Source organism: Platalea leucorodia (genome assembly GCF_965183815.1).
Source record: "Platalea leucorodia genome assembly, chromosome: Z".
Lineage (NCBI taxonomy): Eukaryota > Metazoa > Chordata > Aves > Pelecaniformes > Threskiornithidae > Platalea > Platalea leucorodia.
Window position 1 is genome coordinate 65,108,310 of NC_138858.1, and position 9,225 is coordinate 65,117,534.

Below are 9,225 nucleotides of genomic sequence, written 5' to 3' on the forward strand. Positions count from 1 at the left end.
GTTTTGTGGGAAGGCATCTTGCAAAGAATTTAAAACAAATTAGTTTAACTAACCTTTTTTCTTTTCAAGTAGCTGTCTTATTAAAGGCAGAGGTGAGGAGAAGAGGGAGAATAATACCTAGTCCATAACCCTGGTTAAAAGGTTTGTCCGGTAGTTTCAACTTTTTTTTTTTTTTTATGAGAAAAGGTTTCATCGTGTTTAATGGAATCATAAAATACAGTTGAAAGGGATCTCTGGAGGTTACGTAGTCCAGTCTTCTGCTCAAAGCAGCGCTAACGCCAAAGCTAGACCATGGTGCTCAGGGTTTGGACCACTGGGGTCTGAAAATCTTCACAGATGAAAATTCTGCAGCCTCCTTGGACAGCCTCCTTAACTTCATTCCTAGAGAAGATTTTTTCCCTCATGTTTGAAATCGAAATTTCCCCTGATGTCACATGTGACTGTCGTCTTGTCCGTTGCCCTGGTCCTCTGTACCTCTGAGGAGGGTCTAGTTCTCTTTAACCTCCAAACAGATAGCTGAAGGTAGCAATCCGATGTCCCCACCTAGCCTTCGCTTCTGAGAACAAGCACAACAATCCCAGATCCCTGAGCCTCCTCCTATGCCATGTGTTCCAGCCCCCTTCCTTTCCTTTTCTTTGTTTGCCGTATCCATCTGATGTGTCTTGGCTTTTGCAGAGAACGTGGGAGACTGGTGGGACAGGTGTTACATAGCATGAAGGGGTGCTGCTGCTTTTAAGTTCATAATGACTAGTAACGGTCTCAGATATCCTTAGAAACAGTCCTTAACAAGATGTGCGAGAGATTTAATGCGCAGCTGCAGACACAACAAAATTCTATACCTGAATTTAAAATACAGCAATATTAAAAATGCTCAGCAACTTCACTGAGATTCTCTTTTTTGTCAAGTATAAAGACGTTGCTGTGTAGGAATTCCCCATTCTTATAAGAATCATAGAATGCTTAGGGATGGAAGGGACCTTTAAAGGTCATCTAGTCCAACCCCCCTGCAATTGGCAGGGATATCTACAACTCGATCAGGTTGCTCAGAGCCCCATCCAGCCTGGCCTTGAATGTTTCCAAGGATGGGGCATCTACCACCTCTCTGGGCAACCTGTTCCAGTGTTTCACCACCCTCATCGTAAAAAATTTCTTCCTCATATCTAGTCTGAATCTACCCTCTTTTAATTTAAAACCATTACCCCTTGTCCTATCGCAACAGGCCCTGCTAAAAAGTCTGTCCCTATCTTTCTTATAAGCCTCCTTTAAGTATTGAAAGGCCGCAACAAGGTCTCCCTGCAGCCTTCTCTTCTCCAGGCTGAACAACCCCAGCTCTTTCAGCCTTTCCTCACAGGAGATGTGCTCCATCCCTCTGATCATTTTTGTGGCCCTCCTCTGGACCCTCTCCAACAGGTCCATGTCCTTCCTGTGCTGAGGACCCCAGAGCTGGACGCAGTACTCCAGGGGGGGGCTCACAAAATCGGAGTAGAGGAGCAGAATCACCTCCCTCACCCTGCTGGCCACACTTCTTTTGATGCAGCCCAGGATACGGTTGGCTTTCTGGGCTGTGAGAGCACATTGCCGGCTCATGTCCAGCTTTTCGTCTATCGGTATTCCCAAACCCTTCTGCTCAGGGCTGCTCTCAATCCCTTCATCCCCCAGCCTGTATTGATACCGGGGATTGCCCTGACCCAGATGTGGGACCCTGCACTTGTCCTTGTTGAGCCTCATGAGGTTCACACAGGCCCATTTCTCCAGCTTGTCCAGGTCCCTCCGGATGGCATCCCATCCCTCAGGCGTGTCAACTGCACCACTCAGCTTGGTGTCATCTGCAAACTTGATGAGAGTGCACTTGATCCTGCTGTCTATGTCATTGATGAAGATATTGAAGAGCACTGGCCCCAGTACGCACCTCTGAGGGGCACCACTCGTCACTGATTTCCATCTGGACATCGAGCCATTGCCACTACCCTCTGGATGTGACCATCCAGCCAATTCCTTATCCACCAAACAGTCCACCCATCAAATCCTTATCCTTCCAATTTAGAGAGAAGGATATTGTGGGGGAAGAATACTTTGCTATTCTGACATGCCTAAGGGTTACAAGTGACATAAGGTAAGCATCACCACAGGATGCAGAAAGCAGTGTGACTCTTATTTTGCTTATGGGTATACTGGGATGTTAAGAAATTACAGGACCTGCTAAGTTCTAAATGAGCAATTCTTAAACTGAAAAGGGATCTCCGGACTTGGATCACGTTTTGCAGGAGTGCCATAAGCCCCATGGAAACTTACTCTGGTCTTTTGTTTTTTTTGTTTTCTCTCCCGTGCTCTCCTCGCACTTAAAAATTGTTTAGTCCTTCTAAAAATTGTTTTTTTCATCATACCTGTAAGACTGAAGGACTGAGGAAGAGAGCAGATAAGACACAGAACTATTACAGGAAAGAGAATCTAATAAAAATGTTAAAAAAAAAAAAATTCCAGCTGAGTTTTCATAGTAACTCTCTGTTTGCATTTTTGTTCTTTTGTTCAAAAACATAATTTTAAATGTGGCATTAATATCTCCCCCAGTTGATCTGTGCTAGAAAAATGTTTTCAGTGTACTACAATGTGCTGAGTAAATTTCTTTCAGCAGTAACATGCATAACTGTTTTGCTTATGATGCTTTAATTATTAATGGAGCAAGAGAAAAATGGGTTGTTAGAAGAAACAAACTGGAAAGGCAAACAGAAACAAAGGTAGGGTACTGTACTAGAAAACACCAACACTTTTCCAACACAACACGGAGAACACACAATATTGGGTAGTGCTCCTTGTTCCCAGAAAAGCCTGAAACTATGAACAAGGAAGGAATACTGTAGCCTGAAGGAGCTAGCCTGGAGAGGAAGGTTAAAGGAGGATTGTGCGATCTGCCCAAGGAGCTTCTGCTGGAGATGAGGTAAAGAAGAAAAATCCAGCAGGACTATCCTGTGGAGGACCAAGAGATGAATGCCTTCCCACCTCGCAAGTTTTGGAAGTAGTCTGAATCTGAATTCTCTCAGTGCCAGGAGGCACACAAGGCGCGAACATCATTCTTCCACTTCGATCGGTCTGCGGCTGCGTGCTCTGGAGTCAAGGGCCACAGCGCAGTCTTCCGTCGGTTTCCCTCTCAGGACACGACCGATCCAGCTCCATCTCCTCCTCCTCACTTCGTTACCGATTTTCTCCATCCCCGCCATTTCTGATGCTCGTCGTTTCTGCAACTTTTTTTTTTTTTTTTTTCCCAGGAGGAGGTAGTTGGCCTCCTGCCCAACCCCCATGACTTGGAGGGCCAGTGGTTTTTCTGTCAGGGTGGCCTTCCCTTAGGCTGCGTTGGTTCACGGCACCTTCTTCAATTTTATCCAGTGCACCCTCCAGAGAGGGATCCCCTATCCACCACCCAGGGGATGCGCCTTCTAGCCGTGCAGCCCCAGCCGAAGGTCTGAAAGTAGTGGTGTCCTAGATATCAGAACCAAAGCACATGCAGTAGTAGCCAGTTTGTCCAGACTGCTCTGCCTCTAGCTGTAGCTTATCGTGAAATACCAGAGGTGGCATCTAAAGTCACAGGCTACAGGATGCACCTAGGCTGGGAGAGGAGTTGTGTGTACCCTTAGACGACATGCCGTCTGGCAGGCCGCATGTTCTGCCCGCTGAGGGTTGCATTCTGAAAGGAACTAAAAGAAAACAGCATGTAACAGGGTTATTTCCTTTCTACTGTTCTCCATTCTTCATTTTCCCTTTTTGTACCCTAATTTTTTGTCTACCTTTGTTTTCCAGTTAATGAAAATAGTATCTTTGCTTCTCCACTTTGATGTTTTAAGCTATTTAGTCTGATTTTAGGATCAGAATGGCCTAGGGACTAGATGTGCTCACTGACTTCTTTATCTGTCTTCCACACTATGTGTCTTCTCACCCAGAGATGTGGTCCATTCCTGTCATCCACCCAGAGTTAAAGGTTAGCCTCTGGCTTTAGCACAGGTGCATACTTCCTCCAACAATCTGCTTAACTTGGAGTTTGAGTGGATGATCATGCCCAAAGGATGCGTAAATGCGTTACCTGGATCAGCTGGTTAAGCCTGTTTAAGTTCAACGTTGCCTTAAGTAAACCATGCAGTCATGCGTTATAGCATGCGCTGTGCTTTACTGCATGCTTGTCCCGTATGTACAACAATGTACGTGTTATTGCCATTGACTTAATGATTGCCTGCAAAGTCTTAAATCAGAAAATTATTTCTGTAAAGTACAGTAATGTTAGGAAAAGCCTAATGCAGATTTTTCTGTGCAGGCTCACCGCAGCTCTCTATACATAAAATAACATGATCACTGGCTTTTCTTTTTCCACAGGTTTCCTACTGCCTCTGCAGGGTTCAGAGAACCTCACTCAGGTTTAGTTACCATACTTTATCCAAATCTTCTACTGAATGCATCTTATTATAATTTCTTATGCATCACTACATGCGCGGCCCTTTCTGTGGTGCTTCTATTTCATAAAAAAAAAATCACAAACCCTGCCACGTTATTTTCAGAAGATCTTTGTGGTTATCTATCCATAACAGTCACGGAACTGAGACAAACTTGGATTTAAGCCTAAATTTTCATTAACTTTGCATGGATGATTTGCTATACCTAAACCTTGCTTCAAAATACTTTATGTTTCTCAGCACGGGTTATATAGTATTGGTTATATAGTATATCCACCATCCACCTGAGCTACAGGTCTGTGTGAGCTCTTCCACTCACCTTGTTTCCCGTGTAGCACACTAACTGAGCAGAGCAGGGGAGTAGTGCGTGCATTGTCTCCTTGTAGCTTTTATGGAAATTTGATCAGCTTGCAGCAACTGGGGGTGCTGAGCTCATATTGCTTAGGAAAGTTAAGTCACCGCTTTTCAGCCCTCTCCCCCGCTACCTCCATTAGCTATTCTTTGTTGGAGATTTTAGTATAGACACTGGTTATTGAAGGGCTGAGCGGAATGAATGCCTTTTTCTGATGACCTAGGCAAGCCTCAGACCAGCTCACTTGGTCTCCAGGCTCTGCCTCAGCCTTTATTCTAATTAACATAAGCTGCAAACACGTATGTATTGAGCTCTGGGTTTGGCTGGTTCTTGGCTTCTGAGAGTGTCCTCCTGTTCAGTGCAATTCTGTTCTCCACTTTGGTCAGCTTCTCCAAGCAAAACTTTCTCCACCCTCAGCTGTTGCTTTTCCTGTGCAATCTAGCTCCTCTTCTGAGACTCCTTTCTGACTGTGCAAACGGTTGACTGCTTTTTTATTTTCTGCTACCTTCTCTCCTTGTCCCAGTGCCAACAGACAACAGACATTATATTCCAAATATCTTATTGTTGCCTTTCTGACTGACTGCCAAGGTTGACTCAGAAGCAAAGACTAAAAACCTGTTTCACTACATCGCCAGGTGATTCTGCAGGTTGCTTGGAGCTGCGAGGTGTTGTGGGTACTAGGTAAAATTCTCGATGCTATACTTGGCTCTCCTACTATCCTAATTGCCCTTGCAGCTTGACAAGAGGCATTGCCAACTTTGCCCTCAACACATGTGTGCATGCAAGTTCCCTGGAGGGGCCTACGTGTAGATTTCTCTAGGGAAATATTATAACCTGGATGTGTCAGCTCTAACTAAACTTGCTTTGCATGAGCTCATGGGTAAAAGGAGCGCACGTTATTTTAGCAAAGAAATCAGAAAACGTACAACAAGGTTCTAAGTGAGAAAAAAGAATCCACAATGATACACAGTTCCAAATCCCACTTATGAACACATTTTTTTCTGACATTTCTGTTCTGGCTAACCTAGAGTCTTTCAGCAACATCTCAAAAATGGAGCAAGCAGAAATGTTCAAATGTGTCTCTTCTCACTCTCCTGTCCTGGGGGCTTGGGAGCACTGTCTATAAACTTTCATCATGTTCTTCAGTTAGTACATTTCTCCTATGTTAAGCAGCTTATTATCCAAGAGTGTTTCATAACTTAGGTAATATTTGACATATTTACTTTTCCGTTTTATAATTTTTTTTTTTTCCCCAGAAACCATGAATGGGCTAATAGTAGCATAGATGGCATAAGGTGTCAAAGTGCATTTTCTAAAACACTTTTTCTTCTCCTTATCAGTTGGAGCTCCTGGTACCACATCCGCATGGGGCGGGGCGGGGGGGGAGGGGGAAGCTGTAGTACAGAGAGGAAAAACACTAGCAGGAAGAGTACCCTGATACCTGAAAGGGATGCACATCGTGTAACTTTTACAGAACCTTGTATGTCTACCCTTTCTGGTAGAAAGTGAACTCTCTGGAACCCTAAGCAATGGGATTTACCCATTTGCACTCAGACCCTTCCGTCTGCCCCTCTGTCTAGCCATATTAATGGTATTGTTAGCACTTGACTTCCCTTCCTCTGTGTCCTGTTTTCAGCTGGGATAGAGTTAGTTTTCTTCTTAGTAGCTGGTAGAGTGCTGTGTTTTGGATTTCGGATGAGAATAATGTTGATAACACACTGATGTTTTGGTTCTTGCTGAGCAGAGTTTACACCAGTCAAGGACTTCTCAGCTTCCCGTGCTCTGCCAGGTGCATAAGAAGCTGGGAGGGAGCACAGGCAGGACAGCTGACCCAGACTGGCCAAAGGGCTATGCCATACCATGTGACATCATTCTCAGTATATAAGCTGGGGGAAGAAGAAGGAAGGGGGGGACATTGGGCGTGATGGCGTTTGTCTTCCCAAGTCACTGTTACGCATGATGGAGCCCTGCTTTCCTGGAGATGGCCAAACACCTGCCTGCCGATGGGAAGTAGTGAATGAATTCCTTGTTTTGCTTTGTTTGCATGCACAGCTTTTGCTTTACCTATTTAACTGTCTTTATCTCAACCCATGAGTTTTCTCACTTTTACTCTTCCGATTCTCTCCCCCATCTCCCTGGCGGGGAGTGAGTGAGCGGCTGTGTGGTGCTTAGTTGCTGGCTGGGGTTAAACCATGACAGTCCTTTTTGGCGCCCAACGTGCCGCCTCAAAGGGTTCAAGATAATGACAGATTTAATTGGAATGTGCTAGATCGAATTTATAGCTGTTAGTGCTGTTTAGGTATTAATCAGCAGGCTTCTGTGATTGCCACAGGGCTTGCTTGCCTTACTGTTTATTATAATCTAGTGCTCGTTAGTGGCTGCTTTTTGCTTTTGCTGCTTGCTGAACTGCTGATCATCCTACTCTGCTGTGCCTGGGAACATTTTGATAACAACAGCCCTGTGCCTGGGCTGGCAGATGGCCAGGGCATCACTGCTGTTTCTGTGCTGCTGTACTGGACAGGCTGGAACTCCAGCATGAACTCGAGGCGAAGGGACTGTGACCTGTGGATGAGTCCATGCGGGAGCAGGACACCCCAAAGTATCTGTGGACGTGGATAAGCCCATACCAGAGCAGGTATGTCTCGAAGCGTCTGTGGCCATGCTTATGTCTGTGCCACAGCAGGTATACCTCTTGAAGGGATTGTGGCCCAAGGATAAGTCCACGCTGGAGAAGGTACACCTCGAAGTATCTGTGGCTGTGGATAAGTCCGTGCTGCAGCAGGTACACCTTGAAGCATCACTGGCTGTGCATGAGGTCATGCTGGAGCACCTCAAAGCATGTGGCCATGGGTAAGGCCATGGTGGAGCAAGTTTACTTCTGAAGAGACTGTGGCTGCGGGCAAGGCCACGCTGGAGCAGGTGTATCTCTGAAAGCATTGTGGCCCATGGAGAAGGTCATGTGGGAACAGGTGCACCTCTAAGTGACTGTGGCTGTGGATAATCCATGCCACAGCAGGTATACCCCTGGAGAGACTGTGGCTCATAGACAAGGCTCCACTTGGAGCAGGTAAACCCCTAAGGGACTGCAGTCTGTGGATAAGTCCAAGATGGAGCAGGGGCAAGGGGAGGAGTCCATTGCAGTGTTAAACCCAATGGTCTGGTCCAAAGGGGCCAGGGGTGGAGATTGTAATGGAAATACCTTTAAATTGTTGTAACCCGGGATTTGAGTTGCATGTTATGGGAATTACTGTAGCAGGAACCCCTTGTTGTTAGCCAGGCTAGGAGCAAGGGGAGGAGTTCATTGCAATGTTAATCCTGGCCCAAAGGGGCCAGGGGTGGAGATTGTAATGGAAATACCTTTAAATTGTTGTAACCCATGGTCTGAGTTGCATGTTATAGGAACTACCATAGCAGGAACCACCTGAACCAATGGAGGAGAAGCCTTACAAGAAGCAGTGCAAGTGCAGCAGTGACCCGACCTGAGCTGGCTTTGGTGCCCAAAAACTCCATGTGACACACCACCTCTCCTGTCCTGTGTGATCACCATCACCGATGGAGCCCAAAGTCATGGACTAAATGAACTCAGTGGACATTATGTGGACATTTGTGGATGTTTATGGACATTTTACAGACATTTCACAGGGGTGGTCGATAGAATAAGTGGGGTGGTGGTTAATGAGGATGTATTGGATAATGTGGGACCTGAGCATGACGTAAATGGTATGGAATAAGGGGTGGATACTGTCCTGGTTTCAGCTGGGATAGAGTTAGTTTTCTTCTTAGTAGCTGGTAGAGCGCTGTGTTTTGGATTTAGAATGAGAATAATGTTGATAACACACTGATGTTTTGGTTCTTGCTGAGCAGAGTTTACACCAGTCAAGGACTTCTCAGCTTCTCATGCTCTGCCAGGTGCATAAGAAGCTGGGAGGGAGCATAGTTAGGACAGCTGACCCAGACTGGCCAAAGGGCTATGCCATCCCATGTGACATCATGCTCAGTATATAAGCTGGGGGAAGAAGAAGGAAGGGGGGGACATTGGGCGTGATGGCGTTTGTCTTCCCAAGTAACAGTTACGGGTGATGGAGCCCTGCTTTCCTGAGGATGGCTGAACACCTGCCTGCCCATGGGAAGTAGTGAATGAATTCCTTGCTTTGCTTTGCTTGTGTGCACGGCTTTTGCTTTACCTATTTAACTGTCTTTATCTCAACCCATGAGTTTTCTCACTTTTACTCTTCCGATTCTCTCCCCCATCCCACCGGGGAGGAGTGAGCAAGCGGCTGTGTGGTGCTTAGTTGCTGGCTGGGGTTAAACCATGACACTCTGCCAAGGTACTTCTGTAAGCCAGCATTGACGTGAGCCACCCATCATCTCAAATATCACAGCAATAAAGGCAGTGGGACGAAAGTCATTGCTAAATACCACTGCAGGGAGTTTGCA